The sequence below is a fragment of the Plodia interpunctella genome, chromosome 2 (genome assembly GCF_027563975.2).
Source record: "Plodia interpunctella isolate USDA-ARS_2022_Savannah chromosome 2, ilPloInte3.2, whole genome shotgun sequence".
Lineage (NCBI taxonomy): Eukaryota > Metazoa > Arthropoda > Insecta > Lepidoptera > Pyralidae > Plodia > Plodia interpunctella.
Genome location: NC_071295.1, coordinates 5,396,170 through 5,417,291, shown reverse-complemented (window position 1 = coordinate 5,417,291; position 21,122 = coordinate 5,396,170). Strand labels below are relative to the sequence as shown.

Genomic DNA, 21,122 nt, shown 5'->3' with positions numbered 1-21,122 from the left:
CCGCTCCTTCCTTGCCCACTTTACAATAGCCTGATGAATTGCATTTGCAGTGTGTAATGGGGTGACTGGGTTTTGTTGAATTGTGTGACTAAGAAACTAAGATAAGCGTCGAAATCTCTGGCGCAGATATGGATCTATTTTAGAAAAATATTTTGGATAGAAGTATTGTGATGCAAAAAAGACAGTGGTTGAAAAAATTGGTCTTTAGAGTGGAATGCACCAGTCAACTTATGACGTTGGCTTTAACCTGCGCGCTGCTGACGTTTAGATGAAATGGTGCAATTAGCGATTTACTGCGCAGGCTAAAATTAATATCTGTAAAGTTTACTGGTTCAGCCCTCGGATACCAGTTAAGAAGAGTTATACGATTTCATTGTCATGGCGTCATTTTATTGTACTTAGAGTATGTACATATGGGCAATTGTGAAATATGAACTCGCAATAAGTATATTATATTAAGAAGATAAACAGACACCAGGGGCAGGTGGAGAAAAACATGTGTCTGAGATAAATGGAGTAATATTAGAAATACTTATTGATAAAAATAACCTGATCCTTTATGAACTACTATATATTTGTTTCGTTCGATTACTATAAAAGCTGTACATTATGGGCTCAGATAAACGCGTCACATTTGTAAAATTATATGTAGCGTCGGCCGAAGCAATAACATGAGAAAATTATTATTTTCGCCGGCGGAAGTCTCTTTAGCATATAAAGGGTTTCATGGATCGACGCATACGATAACACTTTTATTAGATTGGCGAAATTGACGACCCGATGGGAATATTTTAAGGCTTTACAGCATGTCTCGTTCCTTGATTATTCCATTTTGCAACTTAAATGGGAATTGTTTGCTAATCATGTAGAAAAGCTTGTTTAAGGACATTATTGAACTGGGGAATTGATAGTTGTTCTACGAATCCAAGTGTATTGCTGCTCATAATGTTGTTGCTTAACTTAGGTACATATGAATTATTGTTTGTATGTTATTTCTCGATTCTATCTTTATTGCTTACTAGTAAATTTGATGTTCTCGACATCAAATTTACATGTCTAGAATATCTTTAATATCTTCATTAATGTCAGTCATTTTGGATTGTTTATAACTCTTAGCTGCGCTTCGGTAATTTCGAGATAAAATGCACCATAATATGCTATTCTAGGTCATACAGGTATATACAGGTACATACATATACAGGTACATATTCCAGGTATACTTGAATATCAAATTTTGCCCAAATGTGTTCAGTAGATTAAGTTAATAATCATATCTCTACTCAGAACTAGTTAATTGGAACGCAGTAACGTTTGGCGGTGGATGCGGCTGTGGTAACATTTCCATCAGGATAGTGTTACGGCTGCTCAGGCCTGCCTGTGGTTTGGCTTACGGTACCCACGACTGAGCAATGTGTAGCGAACGCGTGAATAGCTTCACAGAAGATTTACTTTACGAATATTAGTAACATAAAAATATCTTTATATACATATAATTTACCAATATACATATAATTTACCAATTCTAGATAAATATAAAAAAAGAATAAATAAATAAATTATTTTGAAAATGTATCTGGATATGCTATTGCATATTGCTCACTATGATTATTATCATAGTGAGCTTTAAAAACAACCTTAACGCTTTACATTTTGCAGCATATAGTTGTTTGTGTAAAAATAAAGTTAAGAAGCATCTTTGAATATTACAAGTCAATGACAATGAATAGCTGAGTGAGTAGCAAAATAAACATATGTACTGGAGGAGACACAGCGGCAGACGGACGGACGTATGCGGATATTTTTATAGAGCAGGCGCCGCAAATAAAATGAATCAGACGTGTGTCGGCGTCGCGTCGGCGGCGTCGAACCGACCCTTTACACGAAATACGTCTCACAAATTAACAGTCCGTTCAATTTTCAGCTGTAATCCTCAGGAATAAGTTAGTCTACTCTACTCCCACTCCGTCGCGGGCATAGTTAATTTTGTCAGTAAAACACTGCGTCGTCGCCCAAGGAACTTTCACTCCGTTCGATGCCCTGTCAGTTACGAGCTCACGGTGAGAAATAGCCTAAGGAGAATTACAGACTGGTTCCAAACCATTTAGGCAAGTACATTCGATTGTATCGTATTCGAATGACACTGAAGACAAATGCAGAGTACATAACGAAATTTTGAACTTAAATAGTAAAATTAAGAAAATTCTTAAGTTGACATTTTAATTTTGTATGCTTTTAAGTCATAGTTTTTTTTATTTTTATAAACTTTATGGTATCATTAAAAAATTCTCGGTACAGCTTGTATCGAATCATATATTTGTTTTACTCACCTATGTTGTAGTGTAGAGGTTTATATTTAGGTTTTTGATAGTTGTGTTCTGTCACTGTTTGAAAACCTTAGTAAAATCACGAAAAATTCTGCCATGAAAAAAATAGTAGGTAATCTGATCATTACAAAATGATAAATGAAAAACCAGAAGAGAAAAAATATGGACATTATAAAGCACGGACGTTGTCTCTACAAGGACCTGTCAAAAACACAAATTAGTGTCAGCAAAATAAAAAAATAAAATGCGGTTCGGCCTAAAAATATCTTATTAAGCGCACAGTCAGCCCGCTGTCGAGCTTTGCGATTTATTAGGCCTTGGTACAGTCGGTATCATATAATGAGCGGGTACAATTGCCTAAAAATAGACTATAGATAATAACGTCGTGGTAGAAGCTGTGATTGTTATTAGTGTTTACTATTGACGCTTTCTTGACATTACATATGAACGTCGACTGTTGGCGAATTAACAAAGAGAGGTACGTACTTTTATTGTAATCTTACAAGAGTTGTTATTATAGACATACAATTAAAAACTAGATTACAATCTAGTTGGGCTCGTACAAGGGTGTATTATATTATGTCACCTCAACACTGTTCAAAACCAACGAATTCGGAACCAATTAGAAAACTAGAACTATTGTACTTAAAATAAGATTTCCACGAAGAACTGGACAAAGTTTGACTTTTCCCTCACTCTTTAACCTTTAATGATGTGACCTCGTGCGCCTAATGCCTCTCGGTCATTACTTCTCCCACCTAATGGATATTTACTCACGAGCAAGCATAAAGAGCCACATCTTGGGGACAACTCGATATTCATATAATAATTAAAGTTGTAAGGCTTACAGCATGTTTTCGTGTATTTATGAGTTAGCACTTAGCTGCGATAAACCAGCAGGCATAGTGAATAGTGGAATATAACGGTTATTTTACGTATATTTCTTTATGGGTATGCCCTGTTGCTTCGGTCCATAAAGTGACGGATTTTACAAACGTAATTAATTCTGAAATCCTCACCGGTGTGAGTTTTACGCCAATCTCTAAATCAAATCAGATACTTTTTTCTAATGTCAGAAACAATAAATTATATGGAGCTTGTATGACAGTAATGACATCAAAATTTATGGAGTCTAAATGCATTCTTCTTAATATACTTTAATGAGAAAAAAATAGTAAATTACGTAATTAATAAACTGATTTCAATTAAAATGACATTTATTTATTATGTTTGGTTATTTAGATGCCTTTATTTTTTTAATTCGGTCAGTCAGCTAATATGGTACGTACAGGAGGATCTAACATGGAAAGCTAATGGGTCTAACCCACAGGAGCGAAGCCCTGATGCGCGGCAGTTAATGTATAAACAAAAATTCAAATAAGAATAGTTTTTTTGATTGAGCAAGTTGTTAATTGCTGGTTGGAAGCAATTTATAGAGTTTATTGTAACGTTAAGAACATGCAAAGGTTAACAAGTGTTATTTTATGGATGTTCAATATACTTAAGTGGAGTAAGTAAACATTTTTAAAGCCGGTTATACATGAATGTACCTACTTATGTGCTAAATGAAATGGAAACTGTTGTACAGTATGTTGTGTACAGTATATTATGAATATCATGGTAACTAATTAATTTGAGATTGTACCATCACTCAAACTTCAGTATTCAATAATAAACCTATTGTATTGCTATAAGATACAATAGATTTGTATCTTGAAGAAATCAGTGCGTATTTTTTTTAATTTCTAAATTTTCTTCATAGACACAAACCCGGACATAAGTTTAAGTATTGAACGAAGATATTGTTATTCCAAAGTTCTAAATCTAGCCAAGCAGTGGGCGGTATGCGTCGAGCGCATTTTCAGCGCCCTTGAGAATTATACTCAGTGTTGCCTCTTCAGCAAATTGAAAAACTGATCAAGGTGGTCTGAGTCTATCTAATCAGTATCCAAGACAGTGACGACCAATTGTCTTCAATAAATTCAAAATTCAAAATTCCCCTTCTGGTAAAAAGCAAGAAATTATATTCAATAAATCTTTAAGTTAAAAGAAATCCCAAGTAGGTATGTCAAATATTTCTATACGTCAAAGCTGAAGCTGGAAATACTAGAGTTAGTATTCGTCTGACCAATTTAAAGTCTTACAAAAATAATAGCTATTGCGGCATCACAGCTCCGTGCAACCGCGCGGGAACTTATGAAGTTAAGAGAGAGATATTGTGATTATGTAGATTATGAGTATTTCTACTAACATGGGACAATTCTTAGTTTAGAAGGAGGATTCTTATCCGCAACACGTTCAATGATTTCTACTTTTAGTCTTTAAAACTATAAAGAAGTTAAAGTTCAATTTAGTAGTTAGAATAATTCCAAAGCGTGAACTTCAACAATAAAAACAAAATCTTTAAAATGCAAAAATGTAATGTTTCCAAAATGATTCAATGGCAACACTGATTAATGCATGCTCCATGCATAGTTATTTTAGAACATGAACCAATCTCAGTAATCTTCAATCATATCGAAGTGATTCATGTTTTATTGGAAATATAGTTCAAGTGACTTCATGTGTATTATTCAAATAGATACAATTGATATCAGAAAACAAATCTCTACCTCTGTTTATCTACTAGGCAGAAACCTCTTGACTATCTCACAGGGGATTCAAATTAACTCAGTATAACATCAGAATCTCAAATATAAGTAAAATTTCTTACACTGTCTACGGATCTAGAATAAGATTTTTTACTAAACTGTAATTTTTGCCATAAATTTTATTGAGATCTTGCTGCATTCGACGCATGACAAAAAACCATATCCGTGCTGTATAGGTGATATTTAAATTGCAATATTTTGTTACAGACAGACAGAGAAACATCTAGACAGGTGAAACTAAATAGTAAAAAAGAAACACTGAAAATCAGTTTCATAGGTAAAGTGGGTCTATGACTTCGCTCTCAATTTCCTCAGTGAGTAAGTAAACGATCGAGTTGTGGTTAATTACGATGAACGGTGGTACCGTGGTACCTAACGGTGGCCGGCGGGCCTCGTCGCCGCACGACCACCGCCCCAGCGCGCCGGGGTAATTGCAACCGTTACTACTGCATTAAGCCTGAGGAGTTCAACAAACTTCGCATTTTGTTCTATTGCAGTTTAAAAGATTGAATTCGCTTTTATTCACACTCGCACGTCAACTCCATTGGACGTATAAAGGTCAACAGCCTGTTCAATTTGACTGAAAGTTTAAGGTTCAATAGATATTAATTTTGTTACCAACCTTTAAACCCTTAAAACACATTCTAATTTTATAGAATATTCGGCGAAAATTGATAGGTGATTATAGCAATATTCCTAAGCTAAAGATCTTACTCTTTCAGATTTTAAAAAGTCTATCACATTACACCTGACATCTATTGATATTGCATAATTTAATAATTGTCATTAACCCAACATTTAATATCCAGATATCTTCACATGCCTTAACACTCCCAATATATAATAGGAATAGTATAAAAATAGAATCTAGGACGTCACCCGCTGGAATCTCAACGTATTATTGGATATCTGATACCACACACCGAGTACAGCGTAGTTGAAGTGTTTGTGTAGACGATAAGCGGGTCAAGTGCAAATATTATTTGCGGGAGCCGGCTCTTAACAGACGTAATATGGAAATATTATGTTTATCCGCAGCTCTGTGGACCATGCCGCAAATCAAAGATCATACAGAATCGATATGATTTATCTACATGTATTTATAGTGTGTCTTTTTCGTTGTTGTTGTTGTAACAGCAAGCATAATTTTACTGTCAGACTTATCAATAAACCATTTCATCTACTTTAAATTTGTAACTTCCACAAGAGTTTAATAGCAGCACACTGATTACAAAGAATGCACAGCCGCAAGTGACCAATTTTGGATATTTACCTATTATTTTCCAGTGACTGTGTGGATTCATGTAAATTAACAAGGATATAAATACGGTTTAACACTATTGACAAAAGATAATTAAAGTTTTAAAACTTGATAACAAATTTGTGTTCGCGTATCTCTGCACTATCCATATTCTGTTACAATGGTTATTGCGTTCCGTTAATTCGGCTGTACATAACTGCGCAAGCTAACTAGCTGTTTATATTAGATGTGTTATTTCGGGATAACTTCAGTGTAGGTACATATTTATTTTTATGAATATTTCTGTGCTTGCCATCGTTTTTATATGGTGACAAGCTTATTTGCTGATGCTAGTGGTTTGTAAGTAGCTTAGCTAGGTAGTTTGTATTAGACATTTCTACAAATAATTTTTGGTTACAGGAAAATAATATAAACGCGCAACTTACTGTCAATAATAGTAAATAAAACAGGGAGGTATAAACAATCATAAAACAATGGCTCTAGTAAAATTCATATTTTACTCAGTCAATTGAATTTTGACCTTCATAGTCCATAAAGGTTATCATGATAAATAAAACACTGTAGAGAGGCATCTGCATTTCTTGCCTTATTAAATGCACCAGCTGTACTCAATAGTGCAATGGCAAATGCAGTGGCTTATAAGGAAAAGGTCACGCTAGAGTTGCAGGTGTCACGGCAGCTGCAATGCGCACGCGCCGGTAATTAGAGCTCGTGGAGGTCTAAACCACTGGGTAATTAGACAAATGAACACAACCTTAGGAATTAGGTTAGGAAAATGCCTCGAAGTATTACTTGGACCACACACAAACATCATTATAGGTTCATCGGAGATAGATCCTAGATCGATTCTACAATGCCATATATTATTATAATATCGTTAGATTAAGTTGTAAATAAAATGGAAGTATTTTTGAATTTATACATACGAAGCACATATTAAACATGTTGTCATTTTTCGGAGAAAGGGAGAAATACAATATTGATTCTTATCAACAAAAAACACTTTTGTGTTGCAATTCTTCAAGTAATTTTAGAATTACGTAAGTTTCATTATAAATATAACAACGATCGAGATCGATCACCATAGTTTCATATATGGTTCTACTACGTAGATCCCATAGAAAGACTTCTTGATCTAAACATAAACCACGTAATACAAATAACCTTTACAATTGTTAAGAAATAAACGGTTATTTAAAATCAGTTAGACATACAACCCTAAAGGGTCAGTAAAATGACAGTTTTCAATGCCAACAGGCATTCAAGACCAGAGGCAGTATTTCAACAGCAAACGAATCCCTATTCAACCATCAATCACCGCAGTAATGCAAGGCTTTTGGTTATGCTACTATACTATTCATACGACATGAGAAATGTATTCAAATTTGCGATTATTTGTACTCAACTGTTAATCTAAAATTTATGGCTCATTGACAATAAATTATTCACATATCGGCGTCATAAAACAATGCTAGCAATTTCAAGGTGCTCAATATGCAGCGATAAATCGAATTGCGGTGATCATAAATCGATTTAATTAAAATAGCGTTAAATGCCAACGTGTTACCATTTACTACATCCCTGTTGTAGATCACTACGTATATTGTCTGATGGACACGTGGCTTTATGGTTGTCTGTGTATTCATGGGACGAATTCCAATAATTGCATGTTTATAATATACGTTGTCGATTTAAATCACCACCACCGTAGACTATTTGTAAGTTATAGAAGCTGGTTGATCGCTCAGTATCATTTTGGTTTTAGAAGGCACTATTGTGTTAAAATTAATGCAAAGTAAATTTCACAAATTAATTTAAAATAATTAAGTCGTAAAACATATTTGAATTTGGGACTTCTGACAGTTTTTTATAAGCTATTCCTTTAACTGTGTAAGCTAACCCTTTAACTGTGTTGTAGTAAGATATATTTTGAATTTATAAATATTAGCACTTTCGACCCTCATCAGTTACCAGACGGACTTAGTGGGAAGCAAAAATTCGCTAATTTAATTTTGAAGCCCGAGGTTTTAATATGTGAGCTGGTCGGAGCTTTACATTTTGTATGAGGCAAGATTAAAACATTCCTCGGGTCATGTGTATAAAAATTCATGGAGGTTGTTTCGGCCGAGGGGCGAGCAACAATACAAATGCTAATTCCGACATTTCGTCGCGACCTCCACGTTTGATTTCTCACTAAAAGTTTCCTAGCCACGACACGATTTCGCAATGATTGAACTACATTTTAGTATTCAGATTTTATATTTCAACTTCTGAATCTTCACAATGCGATTAAAATTGGCAACTTTATGAAAATGTACTAAGCTGGAAACATACTGGGGACGCGCAAGCGGAATAGCGACATTAATCATATGTACCTACTATACTTTGTTATTATTAGCGAACTACTTAAATATGTTATTAGTATATAAACCTAATAGCCTATGTATATTTCTCTAGTATTTCTAGCTTAGATTAGATTACGGAATGAATCAACCAAATCTTATTCTGCTGAAAAGAATTACGAAGACTCTTTTCATTTTATATAACTCTCTATTTTGAAACGTACTGGATCTGAATTAATTGTGCAATTGAAATTATTAATATAATTCAGCAATTTCATTAAATGGCCGCCACCCAGTCTGTCACGGCGAGTATCTGGCAATAAATCTTAAATGAAGGTATCATTTTCCTGGGCCATGATGTCAGCGGCTCGCCTTGAACGCGCATTCTCTTCATTCCCGTCCTACAGTACTATCGCAAAACACTAATAGATCAGAAATAATCCCTCATAAGTTAGTAGCTATTCATAGTGGTCAGGTCATGAATGATTGAAACGTTATCTAGCTAGCGGCATATGGAAAGATCTTGGAGAATGAGTTCTGACTTCTACAATCTAAAAAACCGTCACCAGAAGTCGACGTCGAATAAAAATGAAATTTCGCGAAAATAATTTGTTTTTTTTAATGACATCTTAATTTAGTTTACAAATTAAAAAATAATATTTTGACATGGTCTAAACACAGAGAACGATCTTTGATCATGATATACCTAGGTAACTACATTTTTGCACAACCGATAACTTGGAAATAAAACAATATTATTGTTAAAAATAATGTCAAAATTAAGCTTTGCCTTCCTATTCATAATGGTTTGTAACAATACGGAGCCGCACGTGGGGCTCGTAGATAATTATTTGCTTGTTGCAATACAATAATAAATTGAACATGCGTCAATCAATGGTTAGTAGCCAGCACGATTTGCGTGCCCTATGTTCTATCAATATTTACAATTCCTGGTAGTGAATTTATTTTTGACACGCTTTTTACATACACACATATTGTATCTACCTACCTATACAGGTACCGAAGATAACTTTATATTTTAAAATCCCAGGGCATAAAACAGCTACAACAACATTATAAACAAAATTTTGTATAATTTGTTTTGATAACTTTTTTAACTGGGAAATATATTTAATTAAATATGTAATTAGAATTATCATCTTGCTAACGGATAAATTCGTATTATTTAAAACTGACTGCATTGAAACGAAGGGTAAAAGTTAAGCTGACATTATCTTCAGCATACAGAATAAACTCAACACATGTCAACTTCTTGTAACTCTTTATCTCAGGCAGACATAAACACACGTTCTGGCTCGTAACGATTATTATTTGTCTGTCACTTCGCATACAAACTTATTAATCCTTCATCGAGGTAAGTAGCTAAGGATATAAGCTATGACTTTTCCTATATCCAAAAAATATGCTAACGCCGAAAAAATGTTTTACATTAAGATAATTAACCTGTAGTGTTTTGTGGAGCAGGGCATTATTAGATTGGTTATTAAAAAAATATTAAGAGACTGTCACGTTTAAAAATATGACTGATAAGTAAATAGATAAAAACACAACTCAATCATATATTATCATATTGTAATGGACGATTTTGATGAAATTAGGTACACGAGTAGACAAGAATATCACATTTTTACTACATTTACAAAAGGAAAACCCGTTAAATTTCCTCTGGATGCATCTAATTCAATAAATCATGTAGAATAATAATATATGCTTGTTTTGAAATATGTAAGAGAATGGCAATATATCAATTACTTTAAAGTCGACTAGCTTTCATGAAAAATTTGATTCGGTAAACAAAGACTCAAGAGTTGTTATATAAGTGATGATATCTACAGCGATTCTTAGAAGATTCATTTACCCTTTTAATGTTCTTGCCTTTTCTTAGAAGTACGTAGCTCTTAGTTTAATTACAGCCCTTAAACAACTCAATCATCTTGTTGGACCTATACGAAAGAAATTTAGTGCTAGGATAGTAAATAAAATAGTTCAAAACTTCTAGCTTTTTAAAAATAGTTTCCACGAAATCTACCTTTATTTTTTTAGGTTTCAATTTATTGCATGTTGTTACTTAAAACGTCTTCAGTGAAGAGTCCCAATGAATTATAAATAAGACAGTGTTGGTTAGACGTGAGCTGCCTGTAGCTCCAAGCGGGCGGGTCTGATCCTTACATTATACAAATTTGTTATTCGTCAATTTATTTTTAAAATCTAGCCTTTGACCACGGTTAATATAGATGTTAATACATATGTGACAGTAGACACCTTTTTGTGTGTTATGAAATTTGTTTAAAGTATCTACATATTTTATTTACTTATTTCTTATTCATGTGTCGTAGTCGTGCAAGTAAGCATCAAAAGAAATCTGAGGACAAAATATACAACTGGTTAGAAAACATCCATTACTATGTGTTTAACCTGTTTTTCTCATAGAAGGGCTTTGTTGGAGATGAAACCAATTTAGTAAAAAACAATTTATGTAAGTGCTGCCTTAACAGAAAGAAATATCTGCGCGTGCGTCCCTATTGACCAACAGATGAGACAAGCGTAGCGAAAGTAAAAGCCATGCTTAATTGACTACGTGGCCCCCCATTTTTTTTACATTAAAAATAAAGTCGTAAGCTTCAATATTATAAAAACTACTTAGTTGTGCTATAATTGGTAGTGCATATTACATGATCTGTTGAAACGAATTAATTTACTAATTAGCGCTTGGTTTTATGTGGCAATGTGGGCGCTGAGAGGTGTCGCAGGGTCAGTGTGACTCCTCACTTATGCAATCAATTTCCTAATAAGTACAATTACCTAATGGGGCGTTCGTGGCCGCTGACCACATTAGTAAATTAATTATTCTGATGAATAACACCATTTGTTCGCCGTTTGATGATTAACAATAGATCGGATCTTTATGGTCTACGTCTATTGCGGGCTTTGACGTCGTTATTAATTTATCTACTTATAGACAAAGAGGTTACGAGACTGAAAATCTACAATTTTCAGTTCGTTGTACAATTTTAGGGCAGCGAATTTATTTGTTAAAGCTATCTTGAACTAATGGGGAGAAATTGGCTAAAATATTTACTTCAAAATAGGTTTCAAAAATAAAAATTGCAAGGGGTTCTTACGCAATGATTATTTTCGTCTCGATACTGCTCCGTAATCCAATTTAACGGTCAATGGAAATAGAGAAAAAGTCTCCGTCCGATTGTGACGAACGAGTGGGAGCGGTGAACCGCGGCTGGGTCAGCCCGACTGACGAAATTCGCATTACATCAGATTAAGTATAATAATTTAACCATTGTTATTTAGGATTGCTTAAATACGTTAAACCTAGTTATTGTTAGCTCAATTTCCAAATCAAGAAAAACTTAGGATATTTACGAAATTGTACGTAATGCATTTCATACTGTCAATTTTCACGTATTTAGCTAAATAACGTATTTTATTAATTGTTTTCGGAATTAGTATGATGCGAATTGCGTTTGAAAATCTTGTTTTAGAAATAAATATTTCGGTAGTGTAAATTTTCGGCTCAAAACATAAATCTGTGGAGGACAGAAGGGGAGGCCTTAGACCAGCAGTGGGACACCTAAACAAGCTATATAAAAAAACTTTCTTCACACCTTTGTTCACACATACGCATGAATCATTGCTGCAGCGAATCGCATAATTTAGAATCTAGACAAATTAGTCACTATCAATCTTTACTTAAATCATTTTTAAACTAACTAACTAACTAGTCATGCATGTGTCCTTAGGGGAACTAAGTATTATATCTGAAAAGTAGATACGAGTAATGATCGCCGCGAGAGATAGTCTAATGGCAGTCTTAATCGCTATCCGCGGGAAAATCGAGGTGTAATTAACATTAATCATAGAGATGTAGGCTCTGAGGATTAATTTGTTGAGCATCGTGAGCTCGTCGAGCAAGAAGCACGAGTTCGAGCAAATAAGACTCCTTGATGAATAACGGATATATAAACAATTCCCGCACATTTACTTTGGTTACGTCATTTAAGCTTCAAAATAATATAAAGTTTTATTCCTCCCTGTTTTGTGTACTACTTTGCTATATAAACGTACGTAGCTAGTCAAGCGTGCACAAAGTAGCTTAACATTTATGGAATCATGACTGGTGTACGGTGCACAAGACAGAGTAAGGTTATGAAACTCATAAATTATGTTGTAAGAAAAGAACCCTGGCTGAGAAGGTAAGAGACTGATAAATTGACCACTACTATTTATAGTCGGCTGCTAGACTATCACCCATGCAGTCTTAATGAACTTTCTGACTGGGAACCGGGATCAAGTAACCGCGACATCGTGTTGAAGTAAACACGCCTGGTTGCAAGTTTTATGAAATGACGGGATTTCGTCCGAAGTTAAAAACTACCTTTATTATTATATCTTGTTATAACGCCATTACAGAGACAGCAAATAAATTTAATGAGTAGAATACTTCCCTATTGGAATCAAAGTTTAACATTTTTTCAAAGTAATTTTTGATGTATCTAATGTACTTTAGGAACTACTGTTCTAAAAGGCTAAAGCAAAAAATATACTTGGTATATATATACTGGTGGATATACTGGCAATTTTCTTAATAATCGCGGAATTTTTCAGTGCAATATTCGTTGGAGCTGATATCGCGTGACGGGCGCGCACCGTGCCGCCGCGCCGCCGTGCCAGGCACTGTCCCGACACGCTGTCCCGTCGCCCCGTCTCGCTGTCATACCACTGTCGCTGGTCACGCAGTGGAGAATGCCGCTATGCGGTAATATTTGTACATACATTGTAACAAAATATAAATTAAGTAGCAGTGATTCAGTTGCTCCAGCAAATTCCAACAGTCCGCAACGTTTCACGACATCAGCATGTCATAGTTAAAACTATGATGAGAAAAGCTATTTTAAAATTATAATTAGACTGACACAGCAGACCTTAATAAGTATGAAGACCAATATTTTTCAGTCCTTTACTAATAATACTTGTGCATACATATATGTATATATTTTGTTATTTTTATTTAGTATTACGATATATTGAAAATTCTATTAATGTCAATTTTAAAGAGCAAATCCAGTCAATATTGTTACAGAATAATATTTCCTAAATGTACTGCACGGGCAGTACTACACGGGCACTGCTCGAGGGTACTTATTTTTATGGTATAGATATAGTGGTGTATATTCCTTGAATAAATATCTAAATATAAATATTTTCATAAATAAAAATAATTTATTAAAAACATTTATGGAGACTAAAATAACTATTCAATATAAGTAACACTATATGAGTATCCTGTATATAAATAATCTGCTAAGAGAATTAATGGATTTAATTATATAACGGTTTTCAAATTGATGCATAAAGGCCAGTAGCAAGGTGTTATATCATAGATGGCTTGACTGGGATCTAATTTCACGTCTTCCTTTTAAGTAATCATCTAAGCAACGACTTCCTACGACAGTTAAGGCAACAGGCAGCTGTATCGGTCTACAGATTTATGCTAGGCTGGATACCGCATCTACACAAAATACTATAGCATCGATCGAGTGTGGCATGTCACGTATTTCAGTTTCAGCAGAGTACAGAGCTTACAAGTCTTGTAGAAATTTGTACCTATGTCGGCTTATGCAAAATTTTGCATTTTTATGTTCATTTTAGCATGACCTAAACGCAAGTTCGTTATCTTAAATTAGATATAGCAAGTGAGTGCTTGACACTAACTTTATACAGACATAAGACACATTCGTTTGCATATCTTGCGGTATCTAGCCTAATATAAATCTATGTATATAGCACTACGAGTCGGCTGCAGTAAATCAGCGCTTGCGCATCTTGCAGCCAATCGCAGTCGTGGATACGCGCGTCATTTGCACCTGCCCGGAAAGGAAGCTCTAATGAACCCCACTGCATATTGCATTGGGTGATTGGGTGAGAACTTTTATATGCACTTTTGTTGTTGGTAAATTGTTTGTTGCATATACTTGATTACATTGGGAAATTATTATTATAAACGATGACTCGATATTTATGTATTTTAATTAAAACTTAGTGAAAAATAGATATGTCAGCCACATAGATAAAAGGACTATATATCTATGGTCAGCCCCCCTAGAGGACGATACGTAGCTGGTTTGACTAATTACATAAAGAGTGACTGTTCCCGAATTAATAGTTAATATAATATTGATGTTTTTATATAATACTGCATATTACATATTGCTAGTAATTATAAAATAAACTTTATTCTATGTTAAAAGTTGACGAATAAGTTTACTACAAAATTCGTTTATCCCCTTAGTTTCTTTGTCCTACAGAGAAAAAACTAAGGATTCAAAACAAAGATGATCAAAATTTTCCCTTTGAAATACTTCTAATGTCTTACTTACATTGATAATAAGAATCATAATAATAATGAAAGATAATAAAACTAAGGAGTTTACATTAGGGAACACGAGTATGAGCTTAGCGTAGAGCGCAGCTCGGCCACGAGCGAGCGTCACAAACGATTAACATTCAAAGCCAGTAGAACTGTAATTACTCCAGCCTGGCCACGGTCCCACCAACTTTTATTCGCAGCAATTAAGTTTAATGCCAGTTTTACATCTCCAGCCGAATGTAGAATCGACTCCTGGATGAGGTGAACGCAAATTTGCCAACTTTCAATATTAAACTCACCGACCTAGTTCCAATTAAATTTTCCGAATTAATTAAGAAGTTAACGAAAGTATGATATAATGAAGTTGATTTCTTCTTTTTGAGTTGAAAGTTTGGCTTCTGTGTGGAGGATAAAGTTGTTCTTTCATTACTACGCACGGTCACGCTTGCCGACAATAAATTGGCTCCTTCGTTTTGTATGAAAATGTACTTAGTTAAAGTAGAATATATTCACACACGTGGATATTATAATCTTTTTAGAACATTATTCTTAAAATATAACGTTTTTAATTCTAATCGCGAAAATGATACATTTGGCCTTTAAACATATGGTAAGGCTAAGCGTGTTATAGTATAGGTACACGTACTGAGTAATAACAAAATGCCGTTCGTGTAACGAAAATAATCGCAACATTATTCATGTATAAATTCCACAGATTGCCAGGTGCAGTAGTAAAGTGATAAATAGAGTTTTTGCTAATGTAATTCTATTCCCATGTACTTACCGACTTATTTATTTAATAACATATAATATATATTTTGAATATAAATATATCTTCTTCAATTCAACTTCATAATATTATTTGTTTAGTGGATTTCCAGTGACACGCGCATACAATGATGAGTCAATGTATGACTTTATTATAGCGTTCCACAAAGCGTCGCGTGAAAATTCCAGATATCATGTGGAGTACCACGAAAGAAGGCCCGTGGTAATATGAGGAACTATCAATAATAGATAGGCCACATTGTTGTTTGCAGCACCAGTAGCGCCACGTCCGCGGGACTACTTTCGTGTTACAGACTCTAACGGACAACATTTACATTGAATGTTAAACTAAAATAATGAATTATAGAAATGTGAATTAGAAATAGGTTACTCAAGTATTATTAGCATATTAATATAAAAGCAAACAATACAGCAATTAGCACGAAATCCTCTTGAATAAATTATAATTCTCATGACGATCTTCTCGCCATAAGTATTGTTAATTTTGAGCCAGACTTGAGAAAATGAGCTAATTTATTCGACGAATTCATTGCTCGTTGTTAATATAACCACCACAAACTTTTTGCGTTTCATAATTTTATCTTATAATATTAGATACAATTACGAAACATAAAAAGTATATGTAGCAAAATTGCTTGTTTGTTAAATAATTAAATAATAATTAATATTATGTTTAATTATTTAACAAACATGCAATTTTGCTACATTTGTCGCCTTTTGCACAATTAATACATTATGTTTTATACTATATGTATATGTTTAATCTAATTTGTGCAAGGAAATATTATTTGTGTTGTATAATTTAAAATGTTCAATATCTAAAGGGTGAAATAATTTTTAGATCAGTGACTCCTACGATTTATGTGTCAATGACATTGATTTATTGTGTAAGGCTTTTAATCTAACTTTGGTCACTGGAGAATTTGCAGTGAAGGGAACTGAGTCAGCCATAGTGTTGGCGCGAGAGCACGCACTACTTATCACTCGATATTAGATATAGCTCAATGCGCGTTCAATGGTAGCTAACAGCTAGCTATTTACTTCAGGTATCTTAGCTTATCAACCGTAATTAAACTTAACTGTATGTATTTTATAGCTCTTTGTTTTGACAGATTTATAATTCGTAAGAGCACTGATATTATCTGTTACGTCTAAGTAAATATCTGTCAATTAATAAACGACTTTGCTGATAACTTGTGAATGTGACCTTTATAGTGGAATCCATTTATATGTGTGTTAAATGTTTTGTAAATTCCTCATGTGAGATTAATTGAGGTTGGAAGACGGCTTGGCGGCGCGCACGCAGGTGTGGGCCGTTGCATCAGAGAGGTGCATTCCATAGTCTTCGATACTAGAAACCCGTTACATTCAGATTGTATAGTAACTATAATGAGTTGCAGCCGTGGGCTTTATCAAACTAAACGACGCATGCTTTCTACGAACGTGTGATGGAAGTGTTATCAGATTTAAGCCTTTCGAGTGGAAGTAATTGAAAGTTGAAAGCACTTGGGCGTTTAAATAATGATAGGCTATGACACGTTCGGACTATGCTTTAATATCGGATCGGTTTGAACAATATTTCCTTACTAAATATACTTGCTCTTGATCCTTGCATTTAACTGCGATTAATAAAACATATCAATCAGTACATTGCTGACCGGAGTACTATATAATTACTGCAAGCTACATACCTTTACTCTCATTTCCCTTTAATATTACATCTTCCAACTTGTATAGAACTTACTTCGTTAGGTACCTACACAATTGTACCACGGTACGGCGATGTGATCTTGTCCGTTGCACATTGCACGGAAACATAAAAACGTAATTTGCAAAGTCCTTATCTTTTGGGTCAGTCTATAATTTTATCATGTATGTTTGTCTGTTCTTTAGTCACGCTCAGCTTGCTAGGACGTGATTAAACGTTCAAACATGGGTTTCTATATCATCGACCGACATCAGGTCAGTGGGATAAGGCATTGTGTCTGTCTGTATTTTAGTTTAACTTTAGCCAAATTTTGTTAATTACTTTCAAAACATTTCATTTAACTACATAATATCATTAATTCAGCTATTCTGATAAATAGGCAATCAGAAGTTTATTAAGAATTTAAGTACAGTTAAAAAATAAAGATAAATATCAATAGGAATATTTAAACTGATGATAAGAAAGAAGACACAGCATAATAAATAGTTATGAGGCATATTTCTAATTAAGGATAGATTAACTGAAGATTCTAGCAAAAAATGTTGGATTTAAAAAATAATGCACCTACGGGTGAACTTTGAGAACACCACGCCCGTGGTTAGTAGTATAACTCAGAATCATAACGCCTTCTCAGTTCATATTATACCTACATTCTCAACGGTATTACGAAACATTGATAATATACAGGAAAATAAGTTTTTATGATCCTTATAAAATATTCTATGCACCATGACCTGTGTCCTTATGAGCAGATTATCACAATTGCACGATTGACTCATTAATTTTATAACTTCAGATTGATAGCTCCTCTAGATTCATAAGCTATTCACAAAATAATATCCATAAACCATAATAACATATATTAGCAAATTAATATTAATGTTTTTACTTATTGTGTAGAAATTGGATTGAAATACAACTTTTTGTGATCAATATTAAGAAATGGTTTCGATATATCTGAAACTAATCGATTTTTATGCAAGTAGACACCAATAGAGGCTTTTTTGATACTAATCGATTGCCAATATCGATTAGTATTATGTTGAGATATAGTTGAAACGGTGTAATTTACGCAGGTTATTATTAAGCATAGGATCTTTAAATATTATTTATCTAGATACTAAGTGATTTTTTTTGTGTCTATCTGTCCGTGTGTTTGTATGTCTGTCTATTAGTCCGTTTGTACAGGCTAATCTTCGGAACTACTGGACGGATTGGAATGAAACTTTTTTGTTATATAGCTATTAAGCCCGGGCAACATATAGGGTATAAATTATTTAGAAAACTGTAACACCTGATGGAGAACAGTGGTGGTACAGCTAAACTATAGGGAATATAGAAACGACTTAACAAAACACCTGAAGAAGAGTCATAATAGTTCAGCTAAATTATAGAAAATATACATTTTTTATCATTATACATGTATCGTTAGGTACATTTGTCTGTACAAATTTCTCTAATAACTTTGACTCCTTACCAAAAAATGTTCGGCCACGCGAACAAAGTCGCAGGCATCAGCTAGTACCAAATAAGCACCTACACGCGGCTAATCGCTTGACTACACGTCGGCCTAAAAGGTCTCGTTTATTTTTAATTTAACACTTCTATTTTTGTATATACATAAATTAAACACGTAATATTTGGAGAACAACAAAGCTACACATATATATTGTGACACATACATTTACGAATCGGGAATCAGATCAGAAAGTAGACAACCTATGTACCTATGTGTCTTGGGTTCATAGATGTATTAAAATTTACAAAGGCTACAAAGGGCACAAACAACTATTGTATGATTATGAAATTTTATTTTCTATAACTTCCCGAGATGTTCATTATGAATTCATGAAAGTTAATGTAGTATGTATTGTTTTAATGGTTTTGGTTGTTGATGTCATTATTATATAGAAAAAAATTCAAGCGCTGCCGCCGAGGAATATTATAATTTTCGAAAGGAAGAAATGCGGCTTTCTCAATGGAACTTGTCATAATTATAATAGCATATCTATATTGAGAACAATTCTATTTAAGTAAAGTAACTGCCGGGTCATGTTTCTGTTGTGTTTATACAAAAGACCAAGGCTACAAAGGCTTTAATTAAGTACTAAATACTGTTTGGTGACAAGATCCCCAAACAGTTGAATTATCTACGGCTTTCTGATCTTTATAAAAAGCCAATGTCGTTCAGAGATATTTGATTTCAAAATCTATTTTAACTATACAAATGCTAATTAATCTATCAAAGCCTGCGAAAGGCTTCTCAACTTCAAGGTAAGGTCGTATCGCTATTAAAATTGGCGGTAAATAAATGGTTTTCATTATGCAAACTTTTGTAGAACATCGCTTATGGTAGCCACTAGTTAATTATTAAAAACGGAAATTTAGTGAAATGTAATTTGTTACATTTAAATTGACTTCAATACGTCCATCCAATTTTTTTCCTGTGAGTAAGAAAATAGTTCTTTTTTATATCATTACGGCTTTTTATTTACTATACATTAAATGCATTCTTATGCGTGGAATTACAAAAAGACTACTCTTAAAAATGGAAGTCCCACACAGTCGATCTGTAATAATCTAAGCGCTGCAGTCACGACATGCCCATAATATTTGATACACAATATTATTCAATCACATTACCTGCCGAAGCTTCATCCATTATGATAATATGATCCATATTAGGATCTGTGTCTATTGTGCTTTCTCTCTGTTAGTCCCATTATAGAAATAGTTCATATTCTAGCTGTATAGAACAAACAGTTTACTTTCTCTAATCGGAATGTAATGTGAATAGCCCTAGGAGTGTAGGTCATATTGATGTTAAAAGGTACCATTTGTCCTACTGTGTTTTCAGCTATTCCTAGAAAGCCAGCTTTCCCAGCATAAGTAATAAGTTAAAATTATTATATTAAAGGGTTATATGAAAGGAATAGGTACATAATTAGAAAAATATTAATTCTACATTTAAATTTACGAAATTAGGTACGTCCGCTGGGGGCCTCTGTTGTGATATTCGCAGTTGTTGGCTCGTTAGTAATTCATGTAAGACCACATGTTAGTTGGACCGTGATTAAATGTAATTTATGAATCTTTGCTCCATGAAATCCAGCCTTCGTTCTTTGTGCTACAAATTATATAAAATAACCCCCACACGAGTTAAGCTTGTGAATTAAGTTTCCCCACATGAAAATGTAAGCAGAATTATTCTACTTCTTAAGAATATTCTCGAAAAAATTGTATAATCACTTTGGAAGAAGTTTCAAGTTTCATAATTAAATATTTCTTATGTATATAATATATACTTAGTGATGACATCATCTTTTACAAAATGGGGTGAAAGTGATAAAACATCCATGTTAATTTTAAACATTTATGAAAAATATTTTGACACTTAAAAAAAATCTATTACGACTTCAAATAACAAAAGGGAGAGGTGATATTAAAACACTTAGCGGACGGACAATGTGGCTCGGATGACACCTATCCTAACCTACCCTCCGAACAATGGTCTCGTTAACCGAAACAATAACAAGTCTACGTCTGACTGCAGCCCGTCTTCATTTATTTATTAAATCCACAAATCAAATTCATTTCAATTAAAAACGTTTTTGTTGTCTAGTATTTTGCTTGCTATAATTTAT

The 21,122-nt window shown here is 33.8% G+C and overlaps 1 protein-coding gene and 1 long non-coding RNA gene across 2 annotated transcripts in view; both read left to right on the top strand.

Annotated features, from left to right (window-relative positions):
- LOC128680746 (major facilitator superfamily domain-containing protein 12-like) overlaps positions 1 to 21,122 on the top strand; it is a 99,751-nt gene that overhangs the window by 9,521 nt on the left and 69,108 nt on the right. The window lies entirely within an intron of this gene.
- Positions 12,719 to 14,594, top strand: LOC128680775 (uncharacterized). The gene is made up of 3 exons (XR_008405898.2): positions 12,719 to 12,807; positions 13,220 to 13,370; positions 14,399 to 14,594. It is a non-coding gene; the product is annotated as an uncharacterized LOC128680775 (long non-coding RNA).